Here is a 20,638-nt window from a genome sequence, read left to right on the forward strand (position 1 = left end):
TGTTTTGTACATTTGCAATAAGATTCCATTCACCATCTGGTGGAATTTACCCGGACAGAGGAAAAAAGACCAAAATGTGAAAATGTTATAAAACGGAATCCGAATGTCCGAGATGACTTCCCGGAAGATCTGGCCCTGGTGCACGACCCACCGCCTTCGGTAAATTTTACAAAAATTTGCGGACGTCTAGTAAGGGACCGTACATTTGCAAAATGGCGTAACTCATCGATCATACAGTGAATGCCGAAAAGTGCCCTTCATGTCTTAGCAACTAAAATAAACATAACTTATAACAGGAGTCTATCTGTCTTATCAAGCAGGTACAATACCACATACCTTATAAAAGGAGTCTATCTATCTTAGCAAACAGGTGATAGCCTCCTGTTTTAAGGGATGTGGTTATCTTAGCAACCAGGTGTAATACCACATCACTTAGTAACATGCCATTTCAGTTCTACATATTTCTCAATTTCTTTGATATTTTTTACCTCGCTTTCAATACACACATGCGCTCACATTGGCATGAACACACACACCTAACTAAGGAGAGGATTGTGGACTTCAGGAAACAGCAGAGGGAACACCCCCCTATCCACATCGATGGAACAGTAGTGGAGAGGGTAGCTAGTTTTAACTTCCTCGGCATACACATCACAGACAAACTGAATTGGTCCACTCACACTGACAGCGTCGTGAAGAAGGCGCAGCAGCGCCTCTTCAACCTCAGGAGACATTCGGAAATTCGGCTTGTCACCAAAAGCACTCACAAACTTCGACAGATGCACAATCGAGAGCATCCTGGCGGGCTGTATCACCGCCTGGTACGGCAACTGCTCCGCCCTCAACCGTAAGGCTCTCCAGAGGGTAGTGAGGACTGCACAACGCATCACCGGGGGCAAACTACCTGCCCTCCAGGACACCTACACCACCCGATGTTACAGGAAGGCCATAAAGATCATCAAGGACATCAACCACCCGAACCACTGCCTGTTCACCCCGCTATCATCCAGAAGGCGAGGTCAGTACAGGTGCATCAAAGCTGGGACCGAGAGACTGAAAAACAGCTTCTATCTCAAGGCCATCAGACTGTTAAACAGCCACCACTAACATTGAGTGGCTGCTGCCAACACACTGTCATTGACACTGACCAAACTCCAGCCATTTTAATAATGGGAATTGATGGGAAATGATGTAAATATATCACTAGCCACTTTAAACAATGCTACCTTATATAATGTTAATTACCCTACATTTTTTAAATCTCATATGCATATGTATATACTGTACTCTACATCATCGACTGCATCCTTATGTAATACATGTATCACTAGCCACTTTAACTATGCCACTTTGTTTACTTTGTCTACACACTCATCTCATATGTATATACTGTACTCGATACCATCTACTGTATGCTGCTCTGTACCATCACTCATTCATATATCCTTATGTACATATTCCTTATCCCCTTACACTGTGTATAAGACAGTAGTTTTGGAATTGTTAGTTAGATTACTTGTTGGTTATCACTGCATTGTCGGAACTAGAAGCACAAGCATTTAGCTACACTCGCATTAACATCTGCTAACCATGTGTATGTGACAAATAAAATTTGATTTGATTTGATTTGACCTGTAGGCCTGATGGGGGGTAAGAAAGGGGTAAGAGGGAGCTCCAGGGCTCTCCCCAGGAATGCAACCCAGCACATGGGATTACTGATGGGGTTACTCAGGGCATCAGAGCAGGGTGGCCTGGTTGGCATTCAAACAGATACACAGACAAGTACCTCTAAATAAAAAAACTGTTGGTCTGAACTTGACAAAAAAAATGTTGAACATGTTCTTTCCCTAGCTTAAACTGGTAAAGGTCGCAGTGAAACAATCTATCGCTGTCTCACGTCTGCATTAGCCGTTCATCTATGCTTGTCAGACATCAAATTTCAAAGTGTTTAAGGTTTAATTTAGGCATAAACTCAGAAATGTTAAGGTAAGGGCATTAACGCTGAATGGTTAATCTAAGGGTTAAGGTTTGGGATAGACTTAAAACAAAAATATCAAAAACATCTTTCTATGGCAGGATTCAAACATGCATCCTTTGGCACCAGAGGCCTTAAGATTTAGGTAACAGTGCTCACTTTTCCCCCTAGTGCCTGGTTTCCATGTCATCTCCCGACGTCCTAAGACATGGATAGACATTGAATACTAACTTGTAACACATGTGACCTGACTACACAGTACTCTACATCCTTCTATGTAGGTAGCCATGAATTGCTTTGAAAGGCTGGTCATGGCTCACATCAACACCATCGTCCCAGAAACCCTGGACCCACTCACAGAGACCCTAGACCCACTCACATACCTCCCCAACAGATCCACAGATGAAGCAACTTCAATCTCACTCCACACTGCCCTTTCCAAAACTGGACAAAAGGAACACCTATGTGAGAATGCTGTTTATTGACTACTGCTCAGTGTTCAACACCATGGTGCCCACAAAGCTCATCACTAAACTAAGGACCCTGGGACTTAAACCCCTCACTCTGCAACTGGATCCTGGACTTCCTGATTGGCCACCACCAGGTGATAAGGGTAGGCATCAACACATCTGCCATGCTGATCCACAACACTGGGGTCCCTCAGGGGTGCGTGGTTAGTCCCCTCCTGTAATCCCTGTTCACCCACAACTGCCCGTCCAAACACGACTACAACACCACCATTCAATTTGTTGACGACACAACAGTGTTAGGCCTGATCATCAACAATGACGAGACAGCCTGTAGGGAGGAGGTCAGAGACCTGGCAGTGTGGTGCCAGGACAACAACCTCTTCCTCAATGTGAGCAAGACAAAGGAGCTGATCGTGGACTACAGGAAAAGCCGGGCTGAACAGGCCTCCATTATCATCGACAGGGCTGTAGTGGAGCAGGTCGAGAGTTTCAAGTTCCTTGGTTTTCCACATCACCAACAAACTATCATGCTCCAAACACACCAAGACAGTTGTGAAGAGGGCACAACAACAACTTTTCCCTCTCAGGAGAATGAAAAGATTCGTCATTGGTCCCCTGATCCTCAAAAAGTTCTACAGCTGAAACATCGAGAGCATCCTGACCGGTTGCATCACAGCCTGGTATTGCAACTGCTTGGCATCTGACTGTAAGGCACGACAGTGGGTAGTGCATACGGCCAGTTACATCACTGGGGCCAAGCTTCCTGCCATCCATACTAGGTGTGTTAGAGGAAGGCCCCAAAAATTGTCAAAGACTCCAGTCACCCAAGTCATAGACTGTTCTCTCTACCACCGCACAGCAAGCAGTACCGGAGCGCCAGGTGTAGGACCAAAAAGCTCCAAGCAATAAGGCTGGTGAACAATTAATCAAATGGCCACCCAGACTATTGACCTCCCCCCAGTGACCCCTAATAACATATACAAATTACTTTGACTAACCTGTACCCGCGCACATTGGCTCGGTACTGGTACCCCTTATGTATAGCCTCATTGTTGTTATTTTATTGTAACTTTTTTAATATTTTAATTTTATTTTGACTTTAGTTTATTTAGTAAATATCTTAACTCTATTTCTTGAATTGTTTTGTTGGTTAGGGGCTTGTAAGCAAGCATTTCACTGTAAGGTTCTACAGCTGTTGTAGTTCAGCGCACGTGACAAATAAAATTTGATTTGATTATATAACGACCCTGCAGGTCTCTCTTCTCCTCTCCTCCTACACACGAGGAGTGTCCTTGGTGTGGTATAGTGTAACATACTTATTTCCTCTCTGGACCCTTCAACCTAGCATGGGCTTCAAGGCCTTCTGTGGTTCAATATGCCCTATGTTCTTGACCGACAGATGGCCGTTACAAACACACACATGCACACCCTATCACATGAGACCCACATGAAAGGAAGCTAGCCACAGTCACACATTCACTCTCAGTACATGCAAACAAACTCATTCGTAGGCACAGACATATACTTCCACATGCATTCACACACACATGATCATGATCACTCACACACCTTCAAACACAATCACACACGCATGCGTTTAACTTTGTGCGTCGAGCCATCCCGGATCCGGGATCGTGACTACAGCCTCAAGCCCATTACCATAATGCAACGTTAACTATTCATGAAAATCGCAAATGAAATGAAATCAATATGCTAGCTCTCAAGCTTAGCCTTTTGTTAACAACACTGTCATCACAGATTTTCAAAATATGCTTCTCAACCATAGCAAAACAAGCATTTGTGTAACAGTATTGATAGCTAGCATAGCATTTTGCGTAGCATTTAGCGTTAGCATTCAGCAGGCAACATTTTCACAAAAACCAGAAAAGCATCCAAATAAAATAATTTACCTTTGAAGAACTTCGGATGTTTTCAATGAGGAGACTCTCAGTTAGATGGCAAATGTTCAGTTTTTCCTGAAAGATTATTTGTTTAGGACAAATCGCTCCATTTTCTGCATCACGTTTAGCTACGAAAAAAACCTGTATCCAGGATTGTGCAAATCTATCCGCAAGCTCATTAGCATAACACAACGTTAACTATTCATGAAAATCACAAATGAAATTAAATCAATATGCTAGCTCTCAAGCTTAGCCTTTTGTTAACAACACTGTCATCACAGATTTTCAAAAATATGCTTCTCAACCATAGCAAAACAAGCATTGTTTGGAACAAGTGAAAAATGCATGTATGTATGCCTCCCTTCAGTCCCTCGACTTCTTGGCACTGACGGAAACATGGATCACCACAGACAACACTGCTACTCCTACTGCTCTCTCTTCGTCCGCCCACGTGTTCTCGCACACCCCGAGAGCCTCTGGTCAGCGGGGTGGTGGCACCGGGATCCTCATCTCTCCCAAGTGGTCATTCTCTCTTTCTCCCCTTACCCATCTGTCTATCGCCTCCTTTGAATTCCATGCTGTCACAGTTACCAGCCCTTTCAAGCTTAACATCCTTATCATTTATCGCCCTCCAGGTTCCCTCGGAGAGTTCATCAATGAGCTTGATGCCTTGATAAGCTCCTTTCCTGAGGACGGCTCACCTCTCACAGTTCTGGGCGACTTTAACCTCCCCACGTCTACCTTTGACTCATTCCTCTCTGCCTCCTTCTTTCCACTCCTCTCCTCTTTTGACCTCACCCTCTCATCTTCCCCCCCTACTCACAAGGCAGGCAATACGCTCTACCTCATCTTTACTAGATGCTGTTCTTCCACTAACCTCATTGCAACTCCCCTCCAAGTCTCTGACCACTACCTTGTATCCTTTTCCCTCTCGCTCTCATCCAACACCTCCCACACTGCCCCTACTCGGATGGTATCGCGCCGTCCCAACCTTCGCTCTCTCTCCCCCGCTACTCTCACCTCTTCCATCCTATCATCTCTTCCCTCTGCTCAAACCTTCTCCAACCTATCTCCTGATTCTGCCTCCTCAACCCTCCTCTCCTCCCTCTCTGCATCCTTTGACTCTCTATGTCCCCTATCCTCCAGGCCGGCTCGGTCCTCCCCTCCCGCTCCGTGGCTCGATGACTCATTGCGAGCTCACAGAACAGGGCTCCGGGCAGCCGAGCGGAAATGGAGGAAAACTCGCCTCCCTGCGGACCTGGCATCCTTTCACTCCCTCCTCTCTACATTTTCCTCCTCTGTCTCTGCTGCTAAAGCCACTTTCTACCACTCTAAATTCCAAGCATCTGCCTCTAACCCTAGGAAGCTCTTTGCCACCTTCTCCTCCCTCCTGAATCCTCCTCCCCCTTCCCCCCTCCTCCCTCTCTGCAGATGACTTCGTCAACCATTTTGAAAAGAAGGTAGACGACATCCGATCCTCGTTTGCTAAGTCAAACGACACCGCTGGTTCTGCTCACACTGCCCTACCCTGTGCTCTGACCTCTTTCTCCCCTCTCTCTCCAGATGAAATCTCGTGTCTTGTGATGGCCGGCCGCCCAACAACCTGCCCGCTTGACCCTATCCCCTCCTCTCTTCTCCAGACCATTTCCGGAGACCTTCTCCCTTACCTCACCTCGCTCATCAACTCATCCCTGACCGCTGGCTACGTCCCTTCCATCTTCAAGAGAGCGAGAGTTGCACCCCTTCTGAAAAAACCTACACTCGATCCCTTCGATGTCAACAACTACAGACCAGTATCCCTTCTTTCTTTTCTCTCCAAAACTCTTGAACGTGCCGTCCTTGGCCAGCTCTCCCGCTATCGCTCTCTGAATGACCTTCTTGATCCAAATCAGTCAGGCTTCAAGACTAGTCATTCAACTGAGACTGCTCTCTTCTGTATCACGGAGGCGCTCCGCACTACTAAAGCTAACTCTCTCTCCTCTGCTCTCATCCTTCTAGATCTATCGGCTGCCTTCGATACTGTGAACCATCAGATCCTCCTCTCCACCCTCTCCGAGTTGGGCATCTCCGGCGCGGCCCACGCTTGGATTGCGTCCTACCTGACAGGTCGCTCCTACCAGGTGGCGTGGCGAGAATCTGTCTCCTCACCACGCGCTCTCACCACTGGTGTCCCCCAGGGCTCTGTTCTAGGCCCTCTCCTATTCTCTCTATACACCAAGTCACTTGGCTCTGTCATAACCTCACATGGTCTCTCCTATCATTGCTATGCAGACGACACACAATTAATCTTCTCCTTTCCCCCTTCTGATGACCAGGTGGCGAATCGCATCTCTGCATATCTGGCAGACATATCAGTGTGGATGACGGATCACCACCTCAAGCTGAACCTCTGCAAGACGGAGCTGCTCTTCCTCCCGGGGAAGGACTGCCCGTTCCATGATCTCGCCATCACGGTTGACAACTCCATTGTGTCCTCCTCCCAGAGCGCTAAGAACCTTGGCGTGATCCTGGACAACACCCTGTCGTTCTCAACTAACATCAAGGTGGTGGCCCGTTCCTGTAGGTTCATGCTCTACAACATCCGCAGAGTACGACCCTGCCTCAAACAGGAAGCGGCGCAGGTCCTAATCCAGGCACTTGTCATCTCCCGTCTGGATTACTGCAACTCGCTGTTGGCTGGGCTCCCTGCCTGTGCCATTAAACCCCTACAACTCATCCAGAACGCCGCAGCCCGTCTGGTGTTCAACCTTCCCAAGTTCTCTCACGTCACCCCGCTCCTCCGCTCTCTCCACTGGCTTCCAGTTGAAGCTCGCATCCGCTACAAGACCATGGTGCTTGCCTACGGAGCTGTGAGGGGAACGGCACCTCAGTACCTCCAGGCTCTGATCAGGCCCTACACCCAAACAAGGGCACTGCGTTCATCCACCTCTGGCCTGCTCGCCTCCCTACCACTGAGGAAGTACAGCTCCCGCTCAGCCCAGTCAAAACTGTTCGCTCCTCTGGCCCCCCAATGGTGGAACAAACTCCCTCACGACGCCAGGACAGCGGAGTCAATCACCACCTTCCGGAGACACCTGAAACCCCACCTCTTTAAGGAATACCTAGGATAGGATAAGTAATCCCTCTCACCCCCCTTTAAGATTTAGATGCACTATTGTAAAGTGACTGTTCCACTGGATGTCTTAAGGTGAATGCACCAATTTGTAAGTCGCTCTGGATAAGAGCGTCTGCTAAATGACTTAAATGTAATGTAAATGTATGTCTATCAGTAGGAGAGGGAAAAGCAACGGCTGTCCAAACTCTGTTGCGCGAGCAAAACTCATGCGACCACTTGACGCGATGTTATCTTTCTGGCTGATTTTTCAAAATAAAAGCCTGAAACTATGTCTGAAAACTGTTGACACCTTAAGGAAGTGACAGGAAAAGAAATCTGGTTGATATCCCTTTAAATGGAGCAGAGGGAGACTATGGAACATGGAGTTTTCAAAATAGAAGCCACTTCCTGGTTTGATTTTCCTCAGGGTTTCGCCTGCAATATCAGTTCTGTTATACACACAGACAATATTTTACACGTTAGAGTGTTTTCTATCCAATACTAATAATAATATGCATATATTAGCAACTGAGACTGAGGAGCTGCCCATTTACAATGGGCACCTTTTCATCCAAGCTACTCAATACTGCCCCTGCAGCCATAAGAAGTTAAACCAGTGCACTCACACACTATCCTTCACACCACATTAACTGCTCACACATATCTCACACACATTCTACAACACTTACATGGAAGGACAGAGCACTAACCATAACATTGGTTGGTTGGGAAAGGCCCGTAATTAAGCATTTCACTGTTAGTCTACACCTGTTGTTTACGAAGCACGCAACAAATACAGTTTGATTTAACAAGCGTGGTGTGTACAGCAGTAGCTATATAGGATGAGCCATGACTAGGATAGATTATATACATATAAAATGTGTAAAACTGTATATAAAGATTATTAAAGTGACCAGTGTTCAATGACAATGTACATACAGTAGCAGCAGTCTCTGCAGGTTAGAGTACCGGTAGTCGCAGGCTAGTGACAGTGTCTAAGGTTCAGGGCAGGGTACTGGGCGGAGGCCGGCTAGTGATGACTTTCTAAGACACCAACTGCTGTAGATGTCCTGGAGGGCATGCAGAAGTCCTGGAGGGTGGGTGGTGCAGTTGATGTACAAGGTGGTGATACAGTCTGACAAAATGCTCTCAATGGTGCATCTACAGAAGTTTGTGAGGATCTTAGGGGCCAAGACAAATTTCTTCAGCATTTTTTAGTCCACGATCAGCTCCTTCTTTTTGTTGACGTTTAGGGAGAGTTTATTTTTCCTGCACCGCTCCACCAGGGCTCCGTGTAGTCTGTCTTGTCATTGTTAGTAATCAGGCCTACCACTGCTGTGTCGTCAGCAAACTTAATGATTAAGTTGGAGACATTATGGTCACACAATCATAGGTGAACAGGGAATACAGGAAGGGGCTGAGCATGCACCCCTGTGGGGCCCCCTTGTTGACGATCAGTGCCGCAGAGGTATTTTGCCCACCTTCAACACCTGCAACCGGCCCTCAGGAAGTCTAGGATACAGTTCCACAGGTATGGGTTCAGACCCAGGTCCCTGAGCTTAGTGATAAGCTTGGAGAGCGACTATGGTTTTGAAGGCTGAGCTGTAGTTGATGAACAGCATTCTTACATACAGTATGTATTCTTCTTGTTCAGGTGGGATAGGGCAGTGTGCAATGTAATGTCGATTGCGTCATCCGTGGATCTTTGGCAGTATGCAAATTGTATTGCGCAGAGGGTGTCGGGTAAGGTGGAGGTGATATGATCCTTAACTAATTTCTCAAAGCACTTCATGATGACAGAAGTGAATGCTACGGGGCAATACTCATTTTGTTCAGTTACCTTCGCTTTCTTGGGTACAGGAAAAATGGTGGACATCTTGAAGCAAGTGGGGACAACAGACTGGGATAGGGAGAGATTAAAAATGTCCCTAAACAATCCAGCCAGCTGGTCTGCACAAGCTCTGAGGACTCGGTTTGAAATGTCGTCTGTGCCGGCAGCCTTTGCGAGAAATAACATACTTGAATATCTTACTCACGTCGGCCACAGAGATGGAGAGCATCCAGTTTAGCTTCTCCAGAAGCGTGGCGTCGGTGTCCTCGATGTGGCTGGCTTTCCCCTTTATAATCCGTGATTGTCGGGAGTTCCTGCCACATGTGTCTTGTGTCTGAGCCATTGAATTGAGACTCCAATTTGTCCGTGTACTGTCGTTTTGCAGTTTCTCTGTTGGTCTGCTACCTCCAGGCAGGCTATACAGGCCTTTGCAAAGGAATTCTCGTGCTGAACCACTGAAGGCCAGACTGGGTCAATGCAATCACATACTTTACGGTCTTTTATTCTTAGAAGTGAAGTACATTGTCAGAATAGGAAGTTAAATTATGAGCAAGAGTGCACTTACTCTTTTTTGTCTTTTTACATTGATCACTACAAGAGATGCTCACTTCAGTTCAACTTAAATGTAATTGATCATGTAGATACTGGACAGTATACTGCACGTAACATGACACAGCACCAAACACTGCATGGGAGGTGAGAACAAATGAAAACTAAAGTGTGTGTGTGTGTCTTACCTCAGCGTCCTTGTTCTGTACATCATAGGTTCTCTGGATAGTATGCAATGACGTCACACTGAGGTCCGTATGTCAGCAGAAGCTCCAATAACAACACCAGCTTCTCCGACGTCAACTAGGCAATGGAAATAGAAGGGAAGTGTTATTTGTGGGTCTCAAAATGATCAACAACATCAGTATGATTTACTTGACCACGTGCACTCGCACTCACACACACACACACACACACACACACACACACACACACACACACACACACACACACACACACACACACACACACACACACACACACACACACACACACACACACACACACACACACACACACACACACACACACACACACACACACACACACACACACACACACAGAGGGAAACATTAAGCGTACAGCTAACAAACACCTGTAATAATCATCATCCCGACTACAGTATTCACAGGAAAATGTGCCATACAGATCAAGTCAACCTCCACAACATACAGTACTACAATTCCAGTACAATACCCATATCGGGAAACATTTTATTTTGTTTGAGGGGTATTTTATTAAAAAAACATTGATTATGGATTTTGGCAATGCCCTTTATCTACTTCCCCAGAGTCAGATGAACTTGGATACCATTTGGATACGCAGTTTTTATCTGTGTCTAGTGTGAAGGAAGTTAGATGTAGTTTCATGACCCAATGCTAACTAGCTTAGCACAAAGACTGAAAGTCTTCGGGTCCAGATAGAACACTATTAAAATACTAGAGGTAAACATTGGCAGAATGTTTGGGGGAGTGTTAGGGAAACGTTGAGGGAATGTTAGGGAAATGTTGGGGGAATGTTAGGGAAACATTGGGGGAATGTAAGGGAAACGTTGGGGGAATGTTAGGGAAATGTTGAGGGAATGTTAGGGAAACGTTGGGGAAATGTTATATTTTGAAGCCGAGCGGTGATTGAGGAAGGCGGAGGAGTTATTCCGTAGACTGAGTGAAAGAGACAGTGAAAACAGCTCTTATTAAAACAGCACACCTTTGGGAGATGATGAGTCTTCTAAATCTATCGACAGCACACAGCCACAAGTGAAAGAAGGAACATCTTTGATTAAAGTTATTCTCTGCTGATGCCCAAAGCTTTATGACCATGAAATATTAATCAATGGAAAAAGCGAGCAGGTTTCCATACAGAGGAAGATTGGAAAGAGACGATTAAAGGAAGAGTATGTTAGATATGTTTAGTTCTAAGTTTGTTCTGTTGTAGTGTTGATTAATGATGTGTTATGATGAGATGTGGTATTCTGTGGTAATATACAGAAAGGGCCTCCAGAGTGACGCCCCCACGGTGCTGTGAGCTGTGCCCAGCCTTGCCTGCCTCTCACTGGGATAGACCAAACACATATTTCCCAACTCTTGTTCTCTCAAATAGGCTCCATAGAGACAGGTATGAAAATTGATCTGTGTCTGTGTGTGTATTTGTATACACACACACACACCTAGATATGCAACTTTTCTAATTCTCCTCTCTTGTTCATATTTTTCACTCCTCCAACCATGGTATCCACAACCAGAGGCTGGCAAAACCTCAAGTGAAACAAATACAGTATAGCCTACACCAGGGTTCCCCATCAGGTCGAGAGTAGCTCGTAGCGCACCTATGAGTAGCTCGCCTAACAATTCTGAACGTACATGCATTTTTCACTTGTTCCACTGCAAACTGCCATAAACAAATCTCGCAAGTATCAGACACCGCAAGTTCCCAGCTATTATCTAATCAACGTAACATTGACGTTATCCCACCCCTGGTTAGCCACTATTGGCTTCAAACGCCAAACCTAATACAATATCTGCCAATTAATTTCCAGAAATATTGCCTCTGTCTGTGTGGTGCGTGTGTTTGTCTATCACTCCATGTATAGCCAGTTGATGTGATAACTACCTTGTGGGTTTACAGAAATACTTTCCTCAAAACAATTAACTGAAAGGTAGGTTTACCTGGCAGAAGTATATCATGAGTAAGTATAGAATTTGTATCTATTATTTGGCATTTGTTCACATTGCCATGAAATGAGCAACAGCAGCAGTACAGAACCATCGCTAAACCAGCACGTTAGAAGGCACATTCCTCACTCACTAGATTCACAATTAAAAGGTCAGATGCACTATTAAAGAGGAATTACACAAAACAAAAGGTCTTCTGATCTGATTTATGCATGGACATGGCCTCAGAACAGGGATCTCCAAACGTTTCTAGCATGAGAGATAAATACAACATGTCACGAGCTACTCATTTTTTGGAGACCCCTGCCTCAAAACATCCCATTTCGTTGTTTCTCTGTAATTTTTTGCGAGTGAAAAACTAAACAAATCTAAAACCAGGAAAAATATAAAAATATAAAATAATTTGGCAAAATATCAAATAGAATTTGTAAGGAAAAACAAATATTTTATAGAGCTCTCCTTTGAGTTGCTAATGAATCTTAATTTTACCAAGTACATTGACAGAAAACAGTGCACTACTTTCTCTTGTACACTAAGGACAAGGGGAGAGGAGAAGAGAAGAATGTGCCTATTTGAAAGCCAGACAAAAATGTGCAGCTCAGGACATGTTTTCTTTTTTTAAGTAGCTCTCGTGCTTGAAAATGTTGGAGATCCCAGGCCTACACACTGACAGTAATTTATTGTGGATAGTCTGCACATAGATCTCTCAATTCAATTTCAATTCAAGGGCTTTATTAGCATGGGAATATTTTCCGTAATTTTGCCAAAGCAAGTGAAATAGATCATAAACAAAAGTGAAATAAACAATAAAAAATGAACAGTAAACATTATGCTTACAAAAGTTACAAAATACTAAAGACATTTCAAATGTCATATTATGTCTATATATTGTGTTGTAATGATGTGCAAATAGTTAAAGTATGAAAGGGGAAATAAATAAACATATGGATTGAAGTTACAATGATGTTTGTTATTCATTTACATTTACATTTAAGTCATTTACATTTAAGTCATTTAGCACACGCTCTTATGCATCCCATTTAGCAGACGCTCTTATGGTTGCCCTTTTCTTGTGGCAACAGGTCGCAAATCTTGCTGCTGTGATTGGACACTGTGGTATTTTACCAAATAAATATAGGAGTTTATAAAAAAAAATGTTTTCAAATTCTTTGTGGGTCTTTGTAATCTAAGGGAAATGTGTGTCTCTAATATGGCCATATGTTTGGCAGGAGGCTAGGAAGAGCAGCTCAGTTTCCAAATAATTGTGTGGGCAGTGTGCACATAGCCTGTCTTCTCTTGAGAGCCAGGTCTGTCTATGACAACTTTTCTTAACAGCAAGGAAATGCTCAATGAGTCTGTACATAGTCAAAGCTTTCCTTAATTTTGGGTCAGGTAGTCTGCCACTGTGTACTCTCTGCTTAGGGCCAAATAGCATTCTAGTTTGCTCTGTTTTTTTTTGTTAATTCTTTCCAATGTGTCAAGTAATTATCTTTCTGTTTTCTCATGATGTGGTTGGATCTAATTGTGTTGCTGTCCTGGGGCTCTGTGGGGTCTGTTTGTGTTTGTGAACAGAGCCCAAGGACCAACTTGCTTAGGGGACTCTTTTCCAAGTTCATCTCTCTGTAGGTAATGGCTTTGTCATGGAAGGTTTGGGAATCGCATTCTTATAGGTGATTGTAGAATTTAACTCCTCTTTTCTGGATTTTGATAATTACAGGGTATCGGCCTAAGTACTGTATTTTTTGCATGAATTATTTTGTGTTTTACGTTGTACACAGAGGATATTTTTGCAGAATTCTGCATGCAGAGTCTCAACTTGGTGTTCGTCCCATTTTGTGAATTGTTGGTTGGTGAGCGGACCCCAGACCTCACAACCATAAAGGGCAATGGGTTCTATAACTGATTCAAGTATTTTTAGCCAGATCCTAATTGTTTAGTCAAATGTTATATTCCTTTCGATGGCATAGAAGGCCCTTCTTGCCTTGTCTCTCAGATTTTTCACAGCTTTGTGGAAGTTACCTGTGGTGCTGACGTTTAGGCCGAGTTATGTATAGTTTTTTGTGTGCTCTAGGGCAACGGTGTCTAGATGGAATTTGTATTTTTGGTCTTGGCAATTGGACCTTTTATGCAACACCATTATTTTATTTTCACTGAGATTTACTGTCAGGGCCCAGGTCTGACAGAATCTGTGCAGAAGATCTAGGTGCTGCTGTAGGCCCTCCTTTGTTGGGGACAGAAGTGTCAGATCATCAGAACACAGTAGAAATTTGACTTCAGATACTAGCAGGGTGGGGCTTACGCTGCCTCCCTGTCTCGCACAATGGCCCTGTGGAAAGAAATATGTGTGTTTTTGCCAATTTTAACCACACACTTTTGTGTACATGGATTTTATAATGTCGTACGTTTTTCCCCCAACACCACTTTCCATCAATTTGTATAGCAGACCCTCATGACAAATGTAATCAAAAGCTTTTTTGACGTCAAATAAACATCAAACGCCTTTATTTTGGTTTGTTGGTTTGTTAATTGGGGGGTGTAGGGTGAATACATGGTCTGTTGCACGGTAATTTGGTAAAAAGACAATTTGACATCTCTGTCTGTCTGTTTTTCTGTCTTGCTCTCCTCACCTCACCACTCCTCCATTTTGTGAGAACTGACTGTTAGGTCCCTCCATTTTGTGAGAGGTGACTATTAAGTCCCTCCATATTTAAAGGTCTCTGAGAGGCCCACCCATTATCCTCTTCTTTGCCAGGGAACCTTTGAAAAGCCAGAGGAATCTGGTCATAAAACCCCTAATATCTCTCTCTCTCTCTCTCTCTCTCTCTCTCTCTCTCTCTCTCTCTCTCTCTCTCTCTCTCTCTCTCTCACTCTCTCTCTCACTCTCACTCTCTCACTCTCTCACTCTCTCACTCTCTCACTCTCTCTCTCTCTCTCTCTCTCTCTCTCTCTCTCTCTCTCTCTCTCTCTCTCTCTCTCTCTCACTCTCACATGCACGAGCACGAGCACACAAAGTCAAGCATACGCACGAACACACTCACAATGTGTGAGTGGTTCACGTGAGCTTATGTGTAGGGTCAAGACAGGGGATAGGTTTGACAGGGGATAGAGTGGGGAAATGCTTTCAACACAAAATGCTTTCAACACAAGATGCTTTCAACACAAGACTATTGAGGCTATTGTTAGTCTCAGCCCTGACCGAGGGATGAGATCAAACACTGCGTGTGTGTGTGTGTGTTCTGTGTGTACGTTTGAGTGTTGCAGAGCCACTTAGCACCATGATCTGTTGGTCTTTGTGGTCTGCTTCAACTCCTCCACATGAAAGAGACATTTCATCCATCCTTCCATTCCACATATCCTACATCTCTCAACACTCCACAACTCCTTCTCCAAAATGAACACAAATAAACACTTCTCAGAGTGGTTTGGGGGGTAATGGTCATTTAAGATGGAAACTTGGGGGTACGGAGAGAGGCTTGGTATGAACCATAACCCCCCCATATCTTAATTTCCCTATTTCTGTCCCCCTCTAGTTAGTTCCATCGTGTAGCCCTCATCAGCTCAATACAGCTGGACTAGGGGAACCATCATCATTCATTTTGAAGTGTGATTTGGTGTTTGGGATATTAGTGAAACATGATTTAATATCCACTGATATCAAACATACAGATTGGTGTCTCCACACACAGGGGCACAGTGAAATCCCAGAATAAGAAGGCACCTTGACAGATGAGACTGCCCTAATACACTAATAACTAGGGTAATAAGTAACAAGTAGTAATAAAACAATACCAACATTTTCTCTTAGCTCAATGTAAAAATGTGCCAAGAAATCTTGACCTTTCTAGTTAACAGACTATGTTAGGGTTTTACACCTCCTCGTCAAATGAACTGTGGGGAGGGCAAAATAATGAAACCATGAAACTGTATACAAATATCAATTAATTTTAAATGTGGATTAGTTCTACTTGCTATTATCATTCACCTGATGATAAGACAATACATGATTTTTAAACGTTTTTGCTATCATATTAGGATCCCTGGGCAAGAAAAGTTTGAAAACGACTGCCTCAGAGTATCTTAGGGAAATATGCTGGTGAAATAAGAAAAAACCAGCAACTCTGATACAATTGTGAGTTATACTTTTACATTACCATGATCTATTGAATGCTCCTCCCACACACACACACACACACACACACACACACACACACACACACACACACACACACACACACACACACACACACACACACACACACACACACACACACACACACACACACACACACACACACTTCCCATTATCTGAAGCTTAGAATTAAATCAGAGGGAAACAGACACACACACACACACACACACACACACACACACACACACACACACACACACACACACACACACACACACACACACACACACACACACACACACACACACACACACACACACACACACACACACACACACACACACACACACACACACACACACACACGTCATCAAGGGACAGCTAACAGCACAATACCAAAGGAAGCTTATGACATGTTTAGCAAACACAGGAAATTAATGTAGCTTCCCTAACATATACAGTGCATCCTATGTCTCAGTCTCTCCTTGTGTGTGTGTGTGTGTGTGTGTGTGTGTGTGTGTGTGTGTGTGTGTGTGTGTGTGTGTGTGTGTGTGTGTGTGTGTGTGTGTGTGTGTGTGTGTGTGTGTGTGTGTGTGTGTGTGTGTGTGTGTGTGTGTGTGCAGCCACGTCACCCATGATACAAGTCAGTATTCAATGTTCATCCATGTCTGAGAACATTAGGAGATGACATGGAAACCGGCCACTAAGGGCAACAGTGGGAGCTGTTACCTTCAAGTCGGCTTCGGTTTTGCGAGGGAGTTGTGGACGGGGGATGGGCGTAAGCGTCTTCCAAAGTTTGCACGTTCCTAACCAGCAATAGAAAGTTGTTTCTGATACTTTATATAATGCCTAAACTTAACCCTAACCTTAACAATTTGGAGTTAACGCCAAATTTGACGTTTGGAACAACTTTGACATTTGAGAAACATGGATGAACGTCTAATTCCGACTTTCTATCGCTGGATTCAAACTTCATCTTAGACCTTATACCAGGGTTTCCCAAACTCATTCCTCAGGACCCCAAGGGGTGCATGTTTTTTTTTTTACCTTCGCATTACACAGCTGATTCAAGTAATCAACTAATCATCAACGCTTGATCATTTGAATCAGCTGTGTAGTGTTACGGCAAAAACAAAAGTGCTCTCCTTGGGGTCGATGTCACGACTTCCGCCGAGGTTGGCTCTCCTGCCCGTTCAGGCTGTGCTCGGCGGTCGTCGTCACCGTCCTATTAGCCACTACCGATCCCTTTTCGGTTATCTGTTGGTTTTGTCTGATTGTTTTCACCTGTGTGTTAGTTAATTAGTATCTGTATATAATGTAGGTTGTCCCGCCCTGGTTTTGTGCGGGATTGTTTGTTTTTGACATTTCGTTTCGGCTGTCGGTGTTTTTGTGTTTTATTTCTCCGGTTTGTCTGTTTATTCCTGTTTTGGATATTTTTCACCCTGTTTGTATTTTTGGGTTGTCCTTGTTTATTTGTTGTTCACCGGAGAATAAACCTTTATTCATTATTTGCTCTCTGCGCCTGATTCCACCCACCTTGACTAGTCGTGACAGTCGAAGGACTGAGATTAGGAAACGATGCCTTAAACTATTTGAAATTTGATGTTCGGCATTGTAGAAACATGGAGGATGCTTTTTATCACCAGATTTGAACATGCAACCATTTGAATCAGAGACAGATGCTTACGTACATCCACCATCCCCATACCCAATCCCTCACAAAACCGAACTGAAGACTACTTGAAGGTGGTAGTGCTCACTGTTGCCCATAGTGGTCAATTTCCACGTAATCTCCGACACGCTCAGACATGGATGGACGTTGAAAACTGCCTTGTATGACCTGCCTGTTATTTCACTATAGAAATGACAGAAGATAAACAGTGAAACAGAGACAGAGAGCGAGAAAGACAGAAAGACAGTGAGAGCTTCTTTATCTTTGACCTGTTCTCTCTCTCTCTCTCTCCACCCTTCTCTCAATCTTTCTTTCCCCCCCAAAAAACGCTAATTGAGAGAGATTTACAGAAAACCCTACCTTCTACTAATCACTGCTATCATGGTATCCATCTGAAATGTAATGTTGACTGATGTGGTTGTTATCAATGCTTTCGCTACAAACACCTCCCAAAATATCCGTATAGGTATACAGTGAGGGAAAAAAGTATTTGATCCCCTGCTGATTTTGTACTTTGCCCACTGACAAAGAAATGATCAGAATATAATTTTAATGGTAGGTTTATTTGAATAGTGAGAGACAGAATAACAACAAAAAAATCCAGAAACACACATGTCAAAAATGTTATAAATTGATATGCAATATAGTGGAATCACTGTGACATTATAACATCTAACAGTGATTTCTCAAATTCCGTTCAACTGTGTGTGTGTTTGTGTTTGTATGTGTGTGTGTTTGTGTTTGTGTTTGTGTTTGTGTTTGTGTGTGTGTGTGTGACTGACCATTCAATCGCTCCATTGCCTTTAATTTCTGTCTGACCACAGACTGGTAAAAGCTCTCTGGCACCACCTGCTAAACGCCTCAGCCCCTGCTACAGGTACCAGGGTTACGCTCTCTCTCTCTCTCTCTCGCGCTCTCTTTCCATTTCCCTCTTTAATGTACATCATTCTCTTCCCTCCATACCTCCCCACCCTCTTATTTATCTGGCCCCTCTCAGCAAGATGTCCTTTTGTTTGTGTGTGTGTAAAATTTTCATCTTGATTACAAGGTATGCTAAGCCTGATTTCGAGACACACACACGGTCTCATCCACAAACAATGCTTCTTGATTTATTTTGAATGGAGGGACAGACAATGAGTGACTATCAGATAGATGACTGCTCTCAGTAAATGGGACATTCACAACATGAACTATAAACGGTCAATCCATTCCATATACTGTATATCACACCATACCATCACATGACTTCACTTTGTATGGCGCCTAGCCGAACTCAAGCGAATATGCTCACATTCTCCCTTATAAGATCTTCGCTTGAAAAATGAGAAAAAATCAGTAATAGTACTGTTTGTCCATATTGAGATGCCGTAGCCAGTATACACTTCCCCAAAATAGTCTGAATTAATCTAAGATAACTCAATAAAACTGTCTTTAATTTGGATGTGTTTGCAAAGGTCTTAGTAGCGTGATTTTACATCATATAAAGATCTTTGGTGCAGAAAAAAATGTGCAAGAAAACGAGTCGTCTCTTGTTGAATGACAACAAACACTTAACTGAGGAATCCCTATAAAACCCTCGCTGAAGACCAAAACGTCACAAAATGTAATGGTAATATATGCACAAAGTGTTCCGAACTGTTTCGAATGGGAAGCATGCAGACGCCTTTACTAACACCTTGTTAAACGTGTGAATGTGTGAATTATGATCTTTTTTTAAATACATTTTTCATAGAAGTATTGAAAAAAGTGACTAGTCGATTCTATACATGGAGCCACAACCTTTCTATTCTGGTCAACTCCTAGGTCATAGTGGAACTATTGAACACGTCTAACACCTACATGACCTGTGCAAGTCTGATTCATTCTGGTTGAAATTCATTCAGTTCTAAATGTTCAGGACTGGCCCTGCCCATGTTGGCTCATCACTTAGAGGACATATCTATCAATAGTAAAACAATGGAGGACAAACACAAATCTTCCACTATAACAAAAAACATGCACCGGATAGGTGCAGTGAAATGTATTGTTTTACAGGGTCAGCCATAGAAGTATGGCACCCCTGGAGCAAATTAGCAGTAAGTGCCTTGCTCAAGGACGCGTCAGCAGATTTGAACCTTGTCGACTCGGGTATTCAAAACAGAAGATTTTCGGATACTGGCCCAACGCTCTAACCGCTAATACTTGAGGACTGACTGTTTCATATTTCCATATTTTCATTGCATTTTTATTATGTACTTGAGTTTGTGTCCTCAAAAGTGAGTATTCTGGAAGCGAAAGAAACGCACACCTGTTTAGGTGAGGTGCTGTCTATCGGAGTAGAACACCTGTTTAGGTGAGGTGCTATCAATCGGAGTAGACCACCTGTTTAGGTGAGGTGCTGTCTATCGGAGTAGAACACCTGTTTAGGTGAGCTGCTGGCTGGTGGAGTAGAACACCTGTTTAGGCGAGATGCTGTCTATCGGAGTAGAACACCTGTTTAGGTGAGGTGCTGTCTATCGGAGTAGAACACCTGTTTAGGTGAGCTGCTGGCTGGCGGAGTAGAACAACTGTTTAGGTGAGGTGCTGGCTATCGGAGTAGAACACCTGTTTAGGCGAGGTGCTGGCTATCGGAGTAGAACACCTGTTTAGGTGAGCTGCTGGCTAGCGGAGTAGAACACCTGTTTAGGCGAGGTGCTGGCTATCGGAGTAGAACACCTGTTTAGGTGAGCTGCTGGCTAGCGGAGTAGAACACCTGTTTAGGTGAGCTGCTGGCTAGCGGAGTAGAACACCTGTTTAGGCGAGGTGCTGGCTAGCGGAGTAGAACACCTGTTTAGGTGAGGTGCTGGCTATCGGAGTCGAACACCTGT

The 20,638-nt window shown here is 43.9% G+C and overlaps 1 long non-coding RNA gene across 1 annotated transcript in view; it reads right to left on the reverse strand.

The window, feature by feature from the left end:
- The window catches only part of LOC124036526, a 75,108-nt gene that overhangs the window by 8,964 nt on the left and 45,506 nt on the right, over positions 1-20,638 (reverse strand). Inside the window, exon 3 of the long non-coding RNA XR_006838925.1 lies at positions 10,009-10,123. This is a non-coding gene — a long non-coding RNA (uncharacterized LOC124036526). The remainder of the gene's footprint in view (positions 1-10,008; positions 10,124-20,638) is intronic.

The sequence above is a fragment of the Oncorhynchus gorbuscha genome, linkage group LG05 (assembly GCF_021184085.1).
Source record: "Oncorhynchus gorbuscha isolate QuinsamMale2020 ecotype Even-year linkage group LG05, OgorEven_v1.0, whole genome shotgun sequence".
Taxonomy (NCBI): domain Eukaryota; kingdom Metazoa; phylum Chordata; class Actinopteri; order Salmoniformes; family Salmonidae; genus Oncorhynchus; species Oncorhynchus gorbuscha.